This window comes from Megascapheus bottae, chromosome 6, assembly GCF_031878675.1.
Source record: "Megascapheus bottae isolate mThoBot1 chromosome 6, mThoBot2.hap1, whole genome shotgun sequence".
Classification (NCBI taxonomy): domain Eukaryota; kingdom Metazoa; phylum Chordata; class Mammalia; order Rodentia; family Geomyidae; genus Megascapheus; species Megascapheus bottae.
In genome coordinates, this window is record NC_143514.1 from 55,275,586 (window position 1) to 55,295,708 (window position 20,123).

The following is a 20,123-nucleotide window of genomic DNA, read 5'->3' on the forward strand; positions in this document are numbered from 1 at the left end:
ACAGAAGCCAATAAAAATAAATTAATTTATTGGCTTTTATGTGGGGGAGTGGAGGTTTGTAACATCTCCACACTTGTTTACACCGTATTCCAGCTTTGAGTATTAGACGTTATCTCTGTTTTAGGAGTTTTGGGGACTATAGCTACATGGTAGAGTACAAAGTCCCAGGTTTGATTATCAGCACCATAAGTTTAAAAAAAACTATAAAAATCTAATATTACTGAAGTGTGGTTAATATATATATATGTATATATTTTAATCATGGGACTTGAACTCTGGGCCTATCCCTGAGCTCTTCAACTCAAAGCTACCATCCTAACCCCCCTTGAGCCACAGCTCCACTTCTGGTTTTCTGGTGGTTAATTGGAGATAAGAATCTCATGAACTTTAGGGGCCGGGAATTTGGCCTAGTGGTAGAATGCTTGCCTAGCATGCAAGAAGACCCGGGTTCAATTCCTTTGTACCACATACATAGAAAAAAGCCGAAAGTGGTGCTGAGGCTTAAGTGGTAGAGCTCTAGCCTTGAGAAAATCCAAGGACAGTGCTCAGGCCCTGAGCTGGCTTTGGCTGAGCTGCCTGGGCTGGCTTTGAACTGCCATCCTCAGATCCCAGCCTCCTGAGTAGCTAGGATTACAGATGTGAGCCATTGCACCCAGCTTTAACTATTCATTTTTAAAGAAAAAGACTACAAGTTTATTTATGCCTCTGTGAAACAAGTCATTTCTCTTGTTTCAACCATGACTATAAAAAGTCAAAGTATTGGGGCTGGGAGTTTGGCCTAGTGGTAGAGTGCTTGCCTAGCATGCACGGAGACCTGGGTTCAATTCCTCAGTACCATATACATAGAAAAAAAAGCCGGAAGTGGTGCTGAGGCTCAAGTGGTAGAGCTCTAGCCTTGAGAAAGTCCAAGGATAGTGCTCAGGCCCTGAGCTCAAGCCCAAGACTAGCCAAAAAAAAAAAAAAAGGCAAAGTATTAACTGCCAGTATATTACTATGGTGAGTATTATGTGGATATATACGTGTTAAATACAGAACTTTATACACTAGTGTTTGATATTAGAAATAGTTTATTATCTATTCAGGGTTATGAATATAGCTCAATGGTAGAGGTCTTGCCTACCATGTGCATGGTCCTGAGTTTGATGCTGAGCACTGACAAAAGGAAAAGAATTAATTTCAGATTACTTTTTTTTTTTTGCCAGTTCTGGGACTTGAACTCAGGGCCTGAGTACTGTCCTTGGGCTTTTTCCTCAAGGCTGGTGCTCTACCACTTGAGCCACAGCACCACTTACAGCTTTTCTATGTATGTGGTACTGAGGAATCGAATCCGAGTCTCTGTGCATGCTAGGCAAGCACTCTGCCACTAGGCCAAACTCCTTACCCAATTTCAGATGACTTTTATGTGAGTTCTTTACCTTGTAATTTATTTAAATAGTCATTCCTGGTGTAGGCAGCATAGGTCTTGGCTACTCTTAGCTGGTGTGCTAAGGAAGTCATAATCACTTTAATTTGTGGTTTTCTTTTTTTTTTTTTTTGCCAGTCCTGGGCTTGAGCTCAGGGCCTGAGCACTGTCCTTGGACTTTCTCAAAGCTAGAGCTCTACCACTTGAGCCTCAGCACCACTTCCGGCTTTTTTCTATGTATGTGGTACCAAGGAATCGAACCTGGGTCTTCATGTATGCTAGGCAAGCACTTTAACCACTAGGCCAAACTCCCGGCCTTAATTTGTGGTTTTCAGTGTAACTCTTCTCCCTTAGAATGGTTAATGTGATTTACCCAAAATGGTTCTCAGTAAATGTTTATTGAATAAATCAGTAAATTGTCTCAGTCCTTTTAAAATTTATCTAATTTGGACATATCTTGGTTTATATGTTACTGAAGCCTGGAAAAAATACTGGCATTTTATGACCTAATTTCTGGATGTTTCTAATTTTTAAAACATTACATAGATAAAAGAAAAATACCCTCAGTGCTTACTATTAACTAGGTCTTGAAGTGTGTGTATGTGTGTGTGTACAAGTCCTGGGTCTGGGCAGTCCCTATGCTTTTTTGCTCAAGGTTAGCAGTCTACCACTTGAGCCACAGCTCTACTTTCAGTTTTTAGCTGTTACTTGGAGATAAGAGTCTCACAGATTTTCTTGCCTTGGCTGTCTTCAAACTGTGATCCTCAGATCTTAGCCTCCTGTGTAGCTCAGATTATAGGCATGAGCCACTGGCACCTGGCTTGATTGTTTATTGAATTAGTATTTAGAGATTTATATAAATCCCAGAAAATAATTGTTCACCTTATTTGTGGAATTGATTTCCCTTATTTCTAAAGTACTGTCTTTTTCTTCTTTAGATTTCTTCTTTAGACTTTTCATCAAAACCTAAGTTTCTGAGTACTAGATTATATTGCCATCTTTCTGTAGGCAAGAAGCTTTTCACTGAATAAGTACTTGACCCTAAATCTCTGAAACTTGTTTTTGAAAAATTCTGTTTGTGCAGGGTGCTGGTGGCCCATCCCTATAATCCTAGCTACTCAGGAGGCTGAGATCTGAGGATCTCAGTTGAAAGTCAGCCCGGCATAAAAGTCCATGAGACTCTTATACTCCAGCCCCATGAAATTCTATTTAGTATTTTTCTTGTTTAAAGGACAGTTGTCAGTATGCACTTCGGCAAGTGCATATTAAAATCCAAGGAAATAACGTATGTTATACACATACTAGATTGTTTAAAGGGGAAAGATTTATAAGATCTGAGGAGAAACCAGAGTATACACACGCTAGATTGGTTACAAATAAAAAACTGAAAAAAAAAAAGACTGACAATACAAAGTGCTGGCAAAAATGTGGAGAAATTGGCTGGGAGTTTGGCCTGGTGGTATAGTGCTTGCCTAGCATGCATAAAAACCTGGGTTCAATTCCTTGGTACCACATACATAGAAAAAGCTCAAGTGGTGCTGTTGCTCAAGTGGTAGAGCTCTATCCTTGAGAAAAGCCCAAAGACAGTTCTCAGGCCCCAAGTTCAAGCTCCAGAACTGGCAAAAAAAAATGTGGGGAAATTGGAATTTTTCATACATTTGTGGTCTGGATACCAAATGGTATAGCTACTTTGGAAAATAATTTAAGTTAATTTTATAAGAAAATTATGAAATTTAGCAATCCTACCCCTAAGTATTTACCTGAGAGTAATGAAAGCATAGTTGATCTAAAGACTTGAATATTCATAGCAGCTTTATTCACAATAGCTTCAAACTGCAAACAATCAGAATGATTATCAAGAGAGAATAAATTGTTTTTATTCATACAGTAGAATATAGTTCAGCAATTAAACTGATAGCCCAGCAATGGATCTCAAAAGGATTATGTTAAACAAGCCAGACACAAAAGACTATATACAATTTATTTCAATGTATGTGAATTTTTAGAAAGTACAAAGCTCTTGGAACATAGATCATATGCTAGGGAGGTGAGTTTGAGGAAGCTTTAGGGGGATGATGTTCTGTGTCACAATTTGGTGGTCACATGATTATATTCACTTGTCAGAACTTACCGAATTGAATGCTTAAGATTGGTACATTTTAGCTGGGTGCCAGTGGCTCAGACCTGTAACTCTTACTACTCGGGAGGCTGAGATCTGAGGATCTCAGTTCAAAGCCAGCCAGGCCAGGAAGGTCTGTAAGACTCTTACCATCAATTAACTACCAAAAAGTGTATAGTGGAGGTATGCCTTAAATGGTAGAGTGCTAGCTTGAAGCACAAAAGCTCAGCAACAGCACCAACCCCAGAGTTCAAGCCCTAGGATTGACACACACACATACACACACACACACACACACACACACACACACACACACACATACAAAAAAAATGGTAAATTTTGTTGTATGTAAATTATACCTCAGTACAAGCTCAGGTTTATAATCCTAGCTACTTAGATGATGGAGAGCTAGAGACTGAGATTTGAGGCCAGCCCAGGCAAAAAGGCATTTAGGAGGCTAGGAGTTTGGTCTAGTGGTAGAATGCTTGCCTAGCATGCACAAAGACCCTGGTTTGATTCCTCAGTACCATGTACACAGAAAAAGCCAAAAGTGGCTCAAATGGTAGAGTTCTAGCCTTGAGAAAGCCCAAGGACAGTCCCAGGCCCTGAGTTCAAGCCCCCAGGGCTAAGGAAAAAAAAGGAGTTTAGGAGATTCCATCTTAATCAATGGCTAGGCAGTGTGGCTTGCACTTGCTATCTCAGCTACATGGGAAGCACAATGGATGCAGAGGTCCATGATGTCACCCTCAGTGACATGGGGAAGCACCAAGGAGTGTAGCCCAGGCCAGCCTGGATATAAAAAGCAACAACCTACTTTGAAAATAGCCTATGTTAAAAGGAATTGGAGGTGAGAAACTCGTGTTATAGAGAGCTAGCCTTACCAGTATGAGGTCCTGGGTTCAATCCCCGCTACTGAAAAAAGAAACGAATTATGAATCTTGTGTCAAATATGTTGTGAGAATAAAGCCCATTGTCAACAATCAGATTGTTGACATTCCAGAAATTGTTGACTTCACTCTGAAGGGACGTAATATTATCTGGAAGGGCCCCAGAGGAACTCTGTGGAGGGACTTCAGTCACATTAGCGACACTCTCCTTGGAAAGAAAAATAAGTAGCTTTGATTAATCAATGGTTGAGAAACAGAGGTAGTGGCTATTGTTTATGTTATCTGTATAGCTGTGTACAGAACACAGAGTTTCTGTTACAAGACAAGGTCTCTGTGTGCTTACTTCCGCATCAAGGCTGTTATTCAGGAGAATGAAGCTCTTGTTGAAATCCTAAATTTCTTGAGTAAAAAAAATGTATCTGAAGGGTTTACATGAGACCAGTTGTTGCTTGTTCAGTATCTCAAGCCAAGAAGGATGAGATAGAATCCTTGAAGGAAACAATATTGAATCTGTTTCAAATGCAGCTGCTTTGATTTGGCAAACCACAACAGTTTAAAAACAAGAATAACAGGACTATATGTGTAAATCAGAGCACTTACTCTAGGGTATATGGTGAGATATACACACACACACACACACACACACACATACAGAATTTGGGAGTGGCAGTTATGTTTCTAAAAAGGGATGGATCATCAGGATGAGGAAAAAGGTCAAGTGCTGTTCAATTAAAGGGACAAGTTACTAGATTATAAAACCAATCTGCAGTAGTTTATGCAATACATCTCTTAGATTAGAAAGGGAAAAAGTATTTTGAGTTCCAATCTTAGTTTCATATTAAAATTATCTGTAGGAAGCCAGGCTGTACCTATTCAGGAGGCTGAGATTTGAGGATCTTGTATGGAAGCCAGTTCAGGCAGGAAAACCCAATAAACTGACACCCCTCCCCTCAAAAAAAAGTCTGGAAGTGAAGCTATGGCTGAAGTGGTGGGGTGTTATCCTTGATCAAAAAAAGATAAAGCTTAGAGATGATACCCAGGCCCTGAGTTCAAGCTCCATAACTGGCACTCCCTCAAAGCAATCACCTACAGAAAAAATATTTAAACTGACAGTGCCATAACTCACTCCCTGATACTTACGCAAGAATCTGTAGAAAATGAGGACCAAATTACAGCATTTTAAAAAAGTTTCCAGGTATGTTCAGCCAATATTCAGAAACACTACTCTCAAAACAATTGGTTACCTTTATTAGTTTTTTTTTTGGAGAAAAACATGCAAACCTTTATTAGTTTTATTGCTTTTTCTAAATGTTCCATTTTATAATTTTTATAGCACAAATACAATGGATTGTGTCAACTTTCTCTTTTTTATTCAGTTTCATCTATCTTTCAGTGTACTAATGGATTTGAAAGAGAATTACTCTCTTACCACATAAAGACTGTTTCTCTCTGCAGTTTGGAAAGTTTTACTTCCAAGTATATATAAATTGTTTGCCATTGTCACTGTCATCAAAAGACACTTGGATTAATGCAATGCCAAGCTATAATTTTCTTCATGCTTGTTCATTCGTTTATAAAATTTAATATTTTTAATGTTCTATAAAATAGAACTTAATTTCTATATTATAAGGAGTACATAATTTAATATAGGAGACATAAAAATAGCATTCAATGCAATGTTTTATAATAAGGCAGGGAGTAGGAAATAATTAAATAGGGGAATGGGAACAACTGGATACAAATTGCCCTATTTTAAAATAATTACAGTTATAAGAAATTTAACAAATTATGTCTAATATTGCAATATTGAGAATACTATTGACTGTTACAAGTTTGATCCTTCATATATTTTCTTATGTCCTCTAATGCTGCAGTACATGATTAATTCAAAGGAATTATATTAATAAGGACAAAGACAGAAATATCAAATACTATTTTTTCTCAAAATAAACTTTTCAGATTTCTGACCTTACAATAGCTTTGTTATCTTTAGAAAATCTTTTTTATTTTTCTAGTCCTGGGGCTTGAACTCAGGACCTGAGCACTGTCCTTGAGCTTTCTCAAGGCTAGACCTCTACCACTTGAGCCACAGCACTACTTCTGGCTTTTTCTGTGTATGTGGTACTAAGAAATCGAACCTGGGTTTTTGTGCATGCTAGGCATTCTACCACTAGCCGTCATCCTGGCTCCTAGAAAATCCTTTTTTTAATGAAAATTATTGCTTCTTTTAGCTACAGAAATATGGTAGAACTGATGGCTAAAATAGCTCTTGTCCATCCGTTCATTATTTTGTACTCAATAAGCACATATGTTGTTTCTTTGAAAGCTTTGGTGACGATTACTTTTCCCCTATTCACGTGTGGTTTTATTTAGTAGAAGCCTTTTTTTTTTCCCCTCGTCAGTCCTGGGACTTGAGCTCAGAGCCTGAACACTGTTCTTGGGCTTTCTCAAAGCTAAAGCTCTACCACTTGAGTCTCAGCACCACTTTTGTTTTTTTTTTCTATGTATATAGTACTGAGGAATCGAACCCGGGCCTTCGTGCATGCTAGGTAAGCACTCTACCACTAGGCCAAACTCCCAGCCCCATTGAGTAGAAACCTTTATATTGCATTAGTAAATTCAAAGAAAGCCAGTCTTGTCTTTTCTCTTCTTTCTTCCTTTCTCTTTCTTTCCTTCTTTCTTTCTTTCTTTCTTTCTTTCTTTCTTTCTTTCTTTCTTTCTTTCCTTCTCTCCTTCCTTCCTTCCTTCCTTTCTTCCTTCCTTCCTTTCCTCCTCCTCCTTCTCCTCCTCCTCCTCCTCTGCCTCCTCCTCCTCCTCCTCTTGTTGCTGTTGTCTTGAACTCAGGGCTTAGGTACTATCTCTTCTGGGCACTGTCCCACTTCTGGTTTTCTGGTGGTTAATTGGAGATAAAGAGTCTCACAGATTCAGCTATCCAGGCTGGCTTTGAATCTTGATCCTCAGATCTCAGCTTCCTGAGTAGCTAGAATTACAGGTATGAGCCACTAGCTCCTCCTCCTCCTCCCTCCTCCTCCTCCTCCTCCTCCTCATCCTCCTCCTCCTCATCCTCCTCCTCCTCCTCTTCTTTCTCCTCCTCCTCCTCTTCTTCCTCTTCCTCCTCCTCTTCTTCTTCTTCTTTTTCTTCTCCTCTCTCTCTCTCTCTCTCCCTCTCTCTCTCTGTGTCTCTGTCTCTCTCTGGCTCTCTGTGTCTCTGTCTTTCCCTCTGTCTCTCTGTGTCTGTCTGTCTGTCTATCTGTCTCTCTCTCTCTCTACCAGTCCCAGTGCTTGAACTCAGGGCCCATCAATGACTTTGGGCTTTCTCAAGGCTAGAGCTCTACCACTTGAGCCACAGCACCATTTTCTTTCTTTTCCTTCCTTCCTTCCTTCCTTCCTTCCTTCCTTCCTTCCTTCCTTCCTTCCTTCCTTCCTTCCTTCCCTCCCTCCCTCCCTCCCTCCTTCCTTCCTTCCTTCCTTCCTTTCTGCTAGTCCTGGGGCTTGAACTCAGGGCCTGAACACTGTCCTTGGGCTTTCTCAAGGCTAGAGCTCTTTCACTTGAGCCACAGCACCACTTCTGGCTTTTTCTATGTATGTGGTACTAAGGAATCTAACCCCGGTCGTCGTGCATGCTAGGCAAGCACTCTACCACTAGCCAAATTCCTGACCTCCTTATCTTCTTTTACCATACAAAGATAGGATTACTATCTTGTTTCAGATCCTCTAACATAGTCTGATTTATTTCTACAACTTTATGAATTTTATATATTATGAATTTATGAATATTTTATGAATTTAAGACATTATGATATGATGTAATACAATGTATGATATAATGGTAATAATATATAACATGATGTATACTAAAATTTTAAGCAATGGTAACTCTTATTTTCAAGTATAAACTTAGAAGAATTTTGCACACACGCATGCGCATGCATGTATGTGTGTGTGCCAATACTGGTGCTTGAACTCAAGGCCTGTACTGTCCATTAGCTTTTTCATTCAAGGCTGGCACTCTTACCACATGAGCCACAGTTCTACTTCCAATTTTCTTATGGTTAATTAGAGATAAGTCTCATGGACTTCCCTGCCCAGGCTCGGCTTTAAATGTGAGAAGCCTCAGATCTCAGGCTCCTAAATGGCTATGATTACAAATGTGAGCCACTGGGCTGGGAGTTTGGCCTAGTGGTTAAAGTGCTTGCCTAGCATGCACAAAGACCCGGGTTCGATTCCTTGGTACCACATACATACAAAAAAGCCAGAAGTGGTGCTGAGGCTCAAGTGGTAGAGCTCTAGCCTTGAGAAAGTCCAAGGACGGTGCTCAGGCCCTGAGCTCAAGCCCAGGACTGGCAAAAAAAACAAACAAACAAACAAAAAAATGTGAGCCACTGTCACCTGGGTGGAATTGTAGCTTTTTGCTCTGTACTATTTTAGGGATTGTGATAGAGCTGAGAACTTCATCAGTTTGACCAGTTACTTCTTCTCTGTGTGTTTTATTTCGTGGTACTGTTTATTTGTTTGTTTGTTTATATATTTATTTCTGTGCCAGCACTGGAGTTTGAAGTCAGAGCCTAAGTGCTATCCTTAGCCTTTCCACTCAAAGATGGCCCTCTAGACCCCCCCCCCCCACACACACACACACCTCCTTGTCCTCCTTCATCTTCTTCTTCTTGGGCCTGGATGCTGTCCTTGAGCTCTTTTACTCAAGACTAGCACTCCACCAGTTTGAGCCACAGCACTGCTTGTAAATTTTGAATGGTTAATTGGAAATGAGTCTCATGGGACTTCTCTGCCCAGGCTGGCTTTCAACTACAATCCTCAGATCTCAACCTTCTGAATAGCTAGGATTACAGATGTGAGCCACTGGTGCCAGGCTCACTTATTTCTTCTTTTTGAACCCCTGAGAGCACTTCCAAATAATCTTAATGTTGATATTTGAAGACAGGAGATCTGCCTTAGTTTTCCTCATCTGTAAAAGTGTCAGGATATTTCCAAGATTGGTAAGTAAGCTTATGTATGATACTTACTTTTTTTTTTTTTGCCAGTCCCAGAGCTTAACTCAGGGTCTGAGCACTCTCATTAAGCTTTCTCAGGGCTGGTATTCTACCACTTAAGCCACAGCACCACTTCTGGCTTTTTCTATATATATATGGTATCAAGGGATCAAATTGAACCTGAGTCTTCATGCATACTAGGCAAGAACTTTTACCACTAGGCCAAATTTCCAGCTCCATATATGATACTTTTTAAAGGTCACTGTGCAAAAAAAAAATAGACTATTAAGTCTACATGTTTGCTTCTTCCTCTAGAATTCAAGATCAACGTGCATATTTGCCTGCTGAGTATATCTAAATGGATCCTTAACTAGCCATTCAAAACCAATTTTTCTAGTAAGGTATTAGCATCCAGAATATATAAAGAACTCCATCAACTCAGTGAAAAATATTGATTTAAAAATGGAAAGGGGCTTAAATATTTCTCAAATGAGTATATACAAATAGCCAATAAACACAAGGAAAATGGTCACTACTACTGTGAGATAAATGGAAATCAAAACAGCAATGAGATACCAATTCATACCCTTCAGGATATTATTTAAAATAAAATAAAATATCCCCCGAAGCCAGAAAATAACAAACATTGACAAGAATGTGGAGAATTGGAATCCTTTGGAGTAAATGATAGGGTAGCTGCTATAGAAAATGGAATAGTAGCTGGGTGCCAGTGACTCAATGCCTATAATCCTAGCTGATCAGGAGGCTGAGATCTAAGGGTCTCAATTCAAAGCCAACGGATGCAGGAAAGTGCATAAGACTTAACCACAAGAAAATTAACTACCAGAAAATCAGAAGTGGTGCTGTGGCTTAAAGTGGTAGAGGGTTAGCCTTGAATAAAAAGAGCTTAGGGATAGCTACCAGCCTCTGAGTTCAAGTCTTGTAACTGACCAAAAAAAAAAAAAATGGTATAATGGTTTCTTAAAAAGAGAGCCGGGCACGGTGGCTCATGCCCGTAATTCTAGCTACTCAGGAGGCTGAGATCTGAGGATTGGGGTCCAAAGCCATCCTAGGCACTTAAGAACATGAAACTCTTATCTCCCATTAACCACCAGAAAACAGGAAGTGTTGCTGTGGCTCAATTCTTGGCCTGGGTGCTGTCCCTGAGCTCTTCGGCTCAAGGCTACTGCCCTACCCCTTGAACCACAGCACCACTTCTGGCTATTCAGCTGAAAAAAAAATTTCATCGTTACTACTGTTACAGTGTTGTACAAAAGGGTTACCATTGTATAAGTCATGAGTACAAGTTGTACAATGTCACCCCTTCCTTTGTTTTTCCATTTCCTTTCCCCATCCCTACCGACAAATTACAGAGGTATTTTCCACATAGTGCATACTGAGTAGCATGATTGCATTTGTTTAGCCTTCCTTTCTCTACCTTCTCTTTATCTGTATCTCCCCCCACCCTTAAAGAAGACAAAGAAAACAGCAAAACCAAAACAAAACAAATCCCCAGGAAGTGGCACTGTGGCTCAAGGGGTGGGGTGGTAACCTTGAGCTGAAGAGCTTAATGAAAACTCCCAGCCCCAGAGTTCAAGTCCCACAACTGACAGAAAACAACAACAACAAAAAAAACCCCAAACCCACCAATACCACCCATTCTCAATGGGTTTTATTGAAGTCTGTTAAAATAAATTGATATTGTTAGTTTATTTATTTTCATAGGCTGGCTTCCAACTGCAATCCTCAGATCTCAGCCTCCTCAGAAGGTTGGATCACAGGCATGAACCATCAGTGTCTGGCAAAACAACTTTGTGCATTTAATAGCTACCTACAATTTTTTTAAATATTGAAAAATTTGAAAAGGTTTGCATTGAACTGATAATCTCTTTGAAGAAATATATAAATGGGTAGTGACCCAGAGGGAAATTAGTTTAATGTATATTGTTTGAATTGTTTTATGATGATAATGTATTCATATATTCCATGTATAATTATGGTAATAAAAAAGATTAAGGACAATATGGTTTATTTGGCTGCAATTTTTGTTTACCATCTTTGCCCTTTTTCCTTAATGTGGTTTAATTTAGGATACAGTGATATTATCTTTATTAAAATGATTAGGGCAGGTTTGTTTGTTTTTCCCAATACTAGGGATTGAACTCAGGGTCTTGACTATACTACTAGGTAAGTTCTCTGCCACTTGAGTTATGCCCACAGCTCTTTTTTTTTGTGTTGATCTGTCATGGGACTTGAACTCTTGGCCTGGATACTGTCCATGAGCTCTTCAGCTCAAGGCTACTGTCCTACACCTGAGCTATAGTGCTACTTCTGGCTATTTAGTGATTAACTGGAGATAAGACTCTTGTGGACTTTCATGCCTGGGCTGGCTTTGAACTGTGATCCTCAGATCTCAGCCTCCTGAGTAGCTATAGGCATAAGCCACTGTGCTGGCCTCTTTTGTTTAGGTATTTTGTTTCAAGAGAAGGTCTCACTAATCTTATGAGTTTGACCTCAAATTCATAATCCTCCTGTCTCTACTTTCCAAATAGCAGGGATTATAGTTGTGCACGACCATGCCTACTTTTGGTCAAGAGTTCTTAACTTCTTCAGGTCTATAAAGATCTTTAATGGATCTTTGAAACCCCTGAAATGATTTTTAGATTTTACAAAACATATGGACTTTTAAATAGAAGACAGTGCCTACTTTGATACTCAAGAGAGTTCCTGTACCAGATAAACTAAGGAAGCACTGGTTTATGTAAGAGAATATTCTTTATTAATCTAATTAACTCCTGTTGTCTTTGAGCCATACTCTGTGTGTGTGTGTGTGTATGTGTGTGTGTATTCGATAAAGCTGATCCATTAACTTTCTCAATTCTATTTTTAGGTTATGAGTAAAATAGTTTTCTTAAGGATTAATACAACCCTGCTATTTGCTATTTCTTTTGTTAACTATCTCAGTTTCAGAATCTCTGACACATTCATCCTGTTCTATCATTTAGCCAAACACTGCAGTATAAAATTTTTTTTGGTTTTTGTTGTTTCAACAGAAAGATGGCTTGATATTGTTACGTTACAGACTGCTGAGCTTTATAATTGTGCTAGCTAAAATAATTTCCCATGAAGCTGCTGAACAGAATAGGTCAGAGCTACTTCTTTATTTAATCTTCCTATAGAATGAGGAAATTGAGATTGTGTTCCCTGGGAATTAGACATGTACATGGAAATTTGTTTGCAGAGGGTACATTGGGAAGTGCTTTCAGGATAATGAACACTTAAAAGGAAATGAGGGAAGCAAGATTAGGGGTCAGAGAGATTGAATTGATGCAGTTGTAAGAGAGGTCAATTCTATGGGAGCTTTGTACGTAGTACTTCAGAATTTTTCAGAATAGATTTGGGCTGATTGGTGGGGAAGGAGCATAACCTTGCGTGGTGCACTTTCCTTGACATAGTGGAGATGAGTTCCATAGTTCCTCTTTAAAGAACTCCTTGCTGCCTAGCTTTAGGAAGAGCTTTCTTGAGGCTGTTTTCATCCATCAACTGGTTCAGGACGTGTCTGGTGCAGAGATGTTTCACCTATGGCTATACATTTCTAGGTTCATCGTACATATAGTTAAGCAGGATGAGATTTAAAAGTCTTAATTTTGGAAGTGGCACTGTGGCTCAAGTGGTAGAGCGCTAGCTGTGAGCTGAAGAGCTCTGGGACAGAGTCCAGGCCCAGAGTTGAAGCCCCACAACAACAATAAAAAAGTCTTAATTTTATGTTATATCATGAACCTCTTTGACAGGCAATACTTGCTTCAGAGAATCACAACTAGTTGGCTGAAGTTTTTTTTTGGGGGGGGGGGTGGCAGGGAGGATCATGGGGCTTGAACTTGGCCTGGGCACTGTCCCTGAGCTCTTCAGGTCAAGGGTACCTTCCTGCCCTTGAGCCAAGCCCCACTTTCCATTTTCTAGAAGTTAGTGGGAGATAAGAGTCTCAGGTCCTTTTGTGCCTGGGCTGGCTTTAAACCTTGATCCTCAGATCTCAGACTCCTGAGTAGCTAAGATTACAGGCTTGAGTCACCATGCCCGGCAGTTTTTGGATTTTGAGGGGTTTGAATTCAAGACCTTGTGTTTGTAAGGTGAACATTGTACTACTTGAGCCATATCTCTTCACTGAGCTTTTGTTAGGCTTGTATTGCAGTTTGGCTTCTTCCTTTTTTCAATCTTTAAAAAAGTATCTTGTAGGTCCCAAATACATATGGTGCATCCTGAGCTCCATTTTGTCTGATTTAGAGAACTTAACCTATTACATGCAGGCTGAAGATAGATTATGGTGGAGGACATAGCTGTAAGCTGCCAGTACCCATCTTAGCTGGAAGTTAGAAAATGATTGCCCTGGTCCTGCAGGAAGGATCTGGGCAGTGCATTCCCTGTGACTCTTGAGTTCACTTCATCTTCATACAGTGAGTTCCCTTTATAAAAAGAAACAATTCTTCTAGGAATTCCTTTAAGATCTTTTCTAGGAAAACTTGAGAGTAAGATTAGTAGGCAAATTTAAACCTTAGCCACTGTAGCTTGTCTTCTAACACAGCTGATACTGTCTGCCTTCTCCAGTTTATATTCTAGATTCTTGGACAGAATCTCTGGTGTCTAAGTGGTTTCTCAATCAAGGAGGACAGATGTCTTCACTAAGGACTGAGCTTCACTATCATGTCCTTTCTCACCCCTTGGTTATTTTATTGTTCATTACCATTAACAGAATATCAAGCAATGTTCAGTGATGCTAAATATCACCTAGTTTTTGATGTTATTTTTTATTGTTTGTTGATAAATCTGCCTTTTTTTTTTGCCAGTACTGGGGCTTGAACTCAGGGCCTGGGCACTGTCCTTGGGCTTTCTCAAGGCAAGAGTGCTGCTACTTCAGCCACAGAACCACTTCCAGCTTTTTTTCTATATATGTAGTACCAAGGAATGGAACCTGCATCTTCCTGCATGCTAGACAAACACTCTATCACTAGGCCAAACTCCCTGCCCTTACTTGTGCCATAGCACCACTTCTGCTTTTTTCTGTGTATTTTGTACTGAGGAATCAAAGCCAGGACATCATGCATGCTAGGCAAGCACTCTACTAGGCCATGCTCCCATCCCTAAATCTGCTTAATTTTATAAACACCATTCTGTTGTTAAGGTATCACATGAAGATCAAATAAAGATTTATATGGATCACAAATCCATTTTAATTTTCTTAATTAGTTTTTGATACATTATTATAGTACTATTTGCAGAAGTTTGTAGATTTTCATTTCATCTAATGTCCCCTGCAAATATTATTACAGCACCAGAATTATTGGCAACAAAAGAAGTCATTCAACCAAAACTCCATGGTTTGTTTTGTTTTTGTCGTGGGGCTTGAACTCTGGGCCTGGCCAGCTCAAGGCTAGCACCCTACTATTTGAGCCACAGCACCACTTTAGGTTTTCTGGTGGTTAATTGGGGATAAGTGTCTCATGGCTTTAGTGCCTGGGTTGGTTTTGAACTGCAGTCCTCAGATTTCAGCCTCCTGAGTAGCTAAGATTACAGGTGTGAGCCTCTGGTGCCCAACTTTCATGTTTTCATATTTTAGTAGTGTAGTTTGATTTAGAATTTAATTTAGTAATGAGTGGCTTCTAGTACTTATTTCTTAATACCTAGTCACTTTGTGATTAGACTTGATTATTGAGTTGGATTTTACTTTGCTGCAATGATATTGCTAAATGAAAAATATGTCATCTAGTGGGTTATCAAGAGAAATTAGCATTGCTGGAGGATTTTGTTAAGGAAGCTCCCTCGCACTGCTTTGAATTCAAGTTGTCTAATGAAGACTTGATAGGAGTAGTGAACAAGGGGAATCTAAAAGCAGATTTTACTCCTAACCCAGCACCTTTAGTGAGATAGACTTCATGTACTAGACAACTTACCAATTTAAATATGAAATTCCATAGTTTTTAGTATATTTACAGCCCTCTTCGCAATCAATTTTAGACCATTTTGTTATCTTGAAAGAAACTGTACCTGTTAGCTATCATTTTCTATCCTCTCTCTACTAGCCCTAAGCAACCACTAATCTACTCTTTCCCAATGGATTCACCTATTTTAGACATTTCATATAAATGGAATCACAATGTATTATCTTTGTTACTAGCATCTTTAGCATACATTCAAGGTTCATTTATGTTGTAGCATGTACCAATACTTAATTCTTTTTCTTTTTTTTTTTTTTTTTTGATGACACCAGGTTATATTAGGGCCTAACATTGCCTCGGCAGGCATTTTGGAGACGGAGTCTTGCGGATTTTTCTTCTTGAGCTGAATTCTAACCTAGATCCTCTTAATCTTACAGGCATCAACTATTGATACTTGGCCTTTTTACTAGTGAATCATATTCCATTATGTGGATATAACATGTTTTGTTTCTTATTCATTAGTTGTTATGCTTAGTTTCTGTTTGATTGTTATGAACAGTACTATGGAAATGTTTGTGCACGTGTGTGTGTGTGTGTGTGTGTGTGTGTGTGTGTGTGTGTGTGTTTTGCCAGTCCTGGGACTTGAACTCAGGGCCTAGGTGCTGTCCAAGTCTGTGCTCAAGGCTAGTGAGCCACAGTGCCACTTCTGACCTTTTTCTGAGTAGTTTATTGAAGAAAAGAGTTTCATGGGACTTTTCAGCCTGCATTGGCTTCAAACTGTGATCCTCAGATCTCAGCCTCCTGTGTAGCTAGGATTACAGGCGTGAGGCACCTGTGCCTAGCTTTCTGTTTTAAGTTTATGTGTATACATATTTTCATGACCATCAAAATATATAGTTTATACCCATGAGTGGAGTTGCTTGGTTATATTATAACTGTGCTTACCATTTTGCAAAATTTTTGGTCTAGGCCAGGTGCCAGTGGCTCATGCCTGTAATCCTAGCTACTCAGGTGGCTGACTTTGAGGACCTCCGTTCAAAGCCAATCTGGGCACTAAAGTCTGTGAGACTGTTATCTCCAAATAACCACCAGAAAACCAGAAGTGGCTCTGTAGCTCCAATGATAGTGTGCTAGTCTTGAGCTGAAGAGCTCAGGGACAAGCACCCAAGCCCACAACTGACAAGACAAAACAAAACAAAAACAGCAACAATTGCTGGACTATTTCCTAAAATGTTTACACCATTTTACAGTTTCACTAACAATATATGAGTGTTTTGTTTTCTTTTCAACTGGCCAACACATCATTTATCCTTCTGATTGTTGCTATTCCTATTTCTATATAGGGGAGTGGTATCTTATTGTGATTATGTTTTATTTGCATTCTTCTGATGCGATTTTGAACATTTTTCGATGTTTTCTATATATTTTTGTATCTTCTTTGGAGAAATACCTATTCAGATCTTTTTTCCTTTTTTGAAGGGGGGCAGTCCTGGGCTTGAGCTCAGAGTCTGTGCACTGTCTTTGGGTTTTCTCAAGGTTAGAACTCTATACTTGAGCCACAGCACAACTTCTGGCTTTTTCTACGAATGTGGTACCGAGGAATTGAACCCAGTACTAGGCAAGTACTCTATCACTCTACTACTCGCCGCCCCCTTTTGTCCATTTTCTTTTTTTTTTTGCCAGTCCTGGGCTTGGGCTCAGGGCTTGAGCACTGTCCTTGGACTTTCTCAAGGCTAGAGCTCTACCATTTGAGCCTCAGTACCACTTCCGGCTTTTTGCTATGTATGTGGGGTACCAAGGAATTGAACCCGGGTCTTCGTGCATGCCAGGCAAGCACTCTACCACTAGGCCAAACTCCCGGCCCCCCTTTTGTCCATTTTTAAATTGAGGGATTTGTCTTTTTCTGTTAAGCAATAAGAATTTCTTAAAAATTTATTCCACGTAAGTCCCTTATCAGATACCTGGTTTGGAAATAATTCTGACATTTTATTGGTTGCTTTTTCATTTTCTTGGCAGTTTCTTTGGGACCAACAAGTGTTAGATTTTGAGGAAGTAGAATTCATTTAGTTTTTTCTAAATTTTCTTTTAATGGTGAAGTTAGGAAATTCATTGCCTAACTTAAAAAAGTTGCTTCTATATTTTCTTCTAAGTTTTATAGTTTTAGCTTTTAGATTTAAATATATTTTCTACTTTAAATTGATTTTTGTTGAAATGTAGTTATATGTTAAAACAACTATTATTTCTCCATTAAGTCATCTTGGAATACTTGTTGAAAATCAATTGATATTTATGGGTTTATTTGTAGATGCTGAATTCTATTTCACTGATCTCTCTGAATATATGTATCTTTATGTATTACTGTTGCTCTGTAGCAAGTTTTGAAACATTAGAATCTTTCTACCTTATTTACTTTTTCAATATTAGTTGATTATTCTGGCTCCCTTGAGCATCCATACATTTTAGAACTAGTTGTTCACTTTTTGGAAAAGAAAAAAAAAGCCCTGTTCGGATTGAATTTTACTTTTTGATCAGATTTGTCAGATTCTGTGAATTAGGATGTGGTTATATTTGGGGAATTATATCATTTTTATCTATAATAGCATCTTAACCTTTAGTCTTCTGATCCATGAACATGGGATGTTTGTCCATTTATTTGGACCTTTAATATCTTGTAATAATTTTTATCTTGAGTACAAGTATAATATTTTTTTATTGAATTTACTCCTATTTCCATGAGCCTATAAGTGAAATTGTTTCCTTAATTTAATTTTTGGATTGTCAATTGCTAGTGTGTATGAATAATTTTTGTATATTTTTGTATATTTATTTTATACTTCTACCTTTCTGAATTCATTTGTTAAATAAATAAGATTTTTTTTTGTCAGTTCTGGGGCTTGAACTCAGGGCCTGAACACTGTCCTTGGGCTTTTTCAATGCTAATACTCTACTGCTTAAGCCACAGCACCACTTCCAACTTTTTCTGTGTATGTGGTATCGAGGAATCAAACCCAGGACTTTGTGCATTCTAGGCAAGTGATTTACCATTAGGCCCCCCTCCCAGCCCTAAATAAGATTTTTTTAAATCTTTCTCTTTAATCTGGAGCTGTTTGTCCTCATTAAGTCATAAATGGTGTTTGTGTTATAGAATGCATTAGACCAAGACAGTTTTGTTTGTATTGAATCAGGAATTGATTTTTATTTTATTTACTTACTTATTTATTTTGGTGCTGGTTCTGCCACTTGAACTCAGGGCCTAGGCACTATCTCTGACTTTTTTGCTTTTCCATATTGACATCTACCTTATTTGAAATTTTAATGTAGGGCTGGGAATGTGGCTTAGTGGTAGAGTGCTTGCCTAGCATGCATAAAACTCTGGGTTCAATTCCTCAGTACCACATAGAAATGGCCAAAAGTGGCACTGTGGCTCAAATGGTAGTGCCAGCCTTGAGTAAAAGAAGCTCAGGGGCAGGGCTGAGAGTTTGGCCTAGTGGTAGAGTGCTTGCCTAGCATGCACGAAGACCTGGGTTCAATTCCTCGGCACCATATACATAGAAAAAAGCAGGAGGTGGTGCTGTGGCTCAAGGTTAGAGCTCTAGCTTTGAGAAAGCCCAAGAATAGTGTTTTGCTGATATTATTGTTCTCACCCAAGTGGTTCCTGCAGAAACTGCTCTAGACTTTCTCTTGTCTATTCACCTTTTCTGTTAGTGTGATTTTTTCTGAAAAGACAAAAGTGATGATGTGCTCAGGCCCTGAGGTCAAGCCCCACAACTAGCAAAAAAAAACCCCAAAACCAAAAATAACCAAAGAAGCTCAGGGACAGTGCCCAGGCTGAGCTCAAGCCCAGGACTGACAATAAAAGAAAAGAAGAGAAAAATAAAAGAATCTGGGGCCGGGAGTTTGACCTAGTGGTAGAATGCTTGCCTAGCATGCACAAAGACCCGGGTTTAATTTCTAGGTACCACATACATAGAAAAACTGAAAGTGATGCTGTGGCTCAAGTGGCAGAGCCCTAGCCCTGAGGAAAAAGCCCAAGGACAGGGCTCAGGCCCTGCGTTTAAGCCCCAGGACTGGTATAAAAAACAAACAAACAAACAAAAAAAAAAACAAAAGAATTGTCAGCAACTGCCTAATTATCATATAATTAAAAATTAGAAAATAATGTAATACTTATTGAACACCTTGTATTTATCAAACACATTGAAACATTATGTAAATGATCATAAGTGTATAAAACTACTCGGGAGCTGGGATCTGAGGATTGCAGCTCATAGCCAGTTTGGGCACTAAAGTCCAGGAGACTCTTATCAGAAAACTGGAAGTAGTTCTGTGGCTCCAGGGGTAGGGCGGTAATGACGAAGGATGAAAAAAAAAGCCTCAATTCCCATAGCTGGTTATGTGTGGAGCTAAGATCTAAGTGTTAGCATTTCTTTAGTTCTATAGATAGTACAGTAAATACTTGTTCCCAGAGGGATAATGTTAAAAACTATATACTTGACAGAAGATTGGCATCTAAGATATATAAAGGACACATATACAAAGATATAAAGATACACATAGAAGATCATTACAAATGACTAGTAAGCATATAAAAGTTTTCAACATAACTAGTTACTAGAGACATTTAAATTAAAACTATAAAGAAATAATACTATATTCTTGCCATAATTGTGACTAAAATTTAAATCTTAAGACTGGTAAGAATGTGAAGGAATTAAAGGTCTTAAATACACATTGTTGTTGGGAATATTAAAATAGTGTAATCGCTTCAGGAAAAGGTCTAAACATGACCCAGGAATT

General features: G+C 38.9%; 1 protein-coding gene and 1 pseudogene across 1 annotated transcript in view; both read left to right on the forward strand.

Annotated features, from left to right (window-relative positions):
• Zswim5 (zinc finger SWIM-type containing 5) overlaps positions 1–20,123 on the forward strand; it is a 95,774-nt gene that overhangs the window by 5,481 nt on the left and 70,170 nt on the right. The gene's annotated exons all lie outside the window — the stretch shown is intronic.
• Positions 4,407–4,965, forward strand: LOC150061924 (large ribosomal subunit protein uL6 pseudogene; annotated as a pseudogene).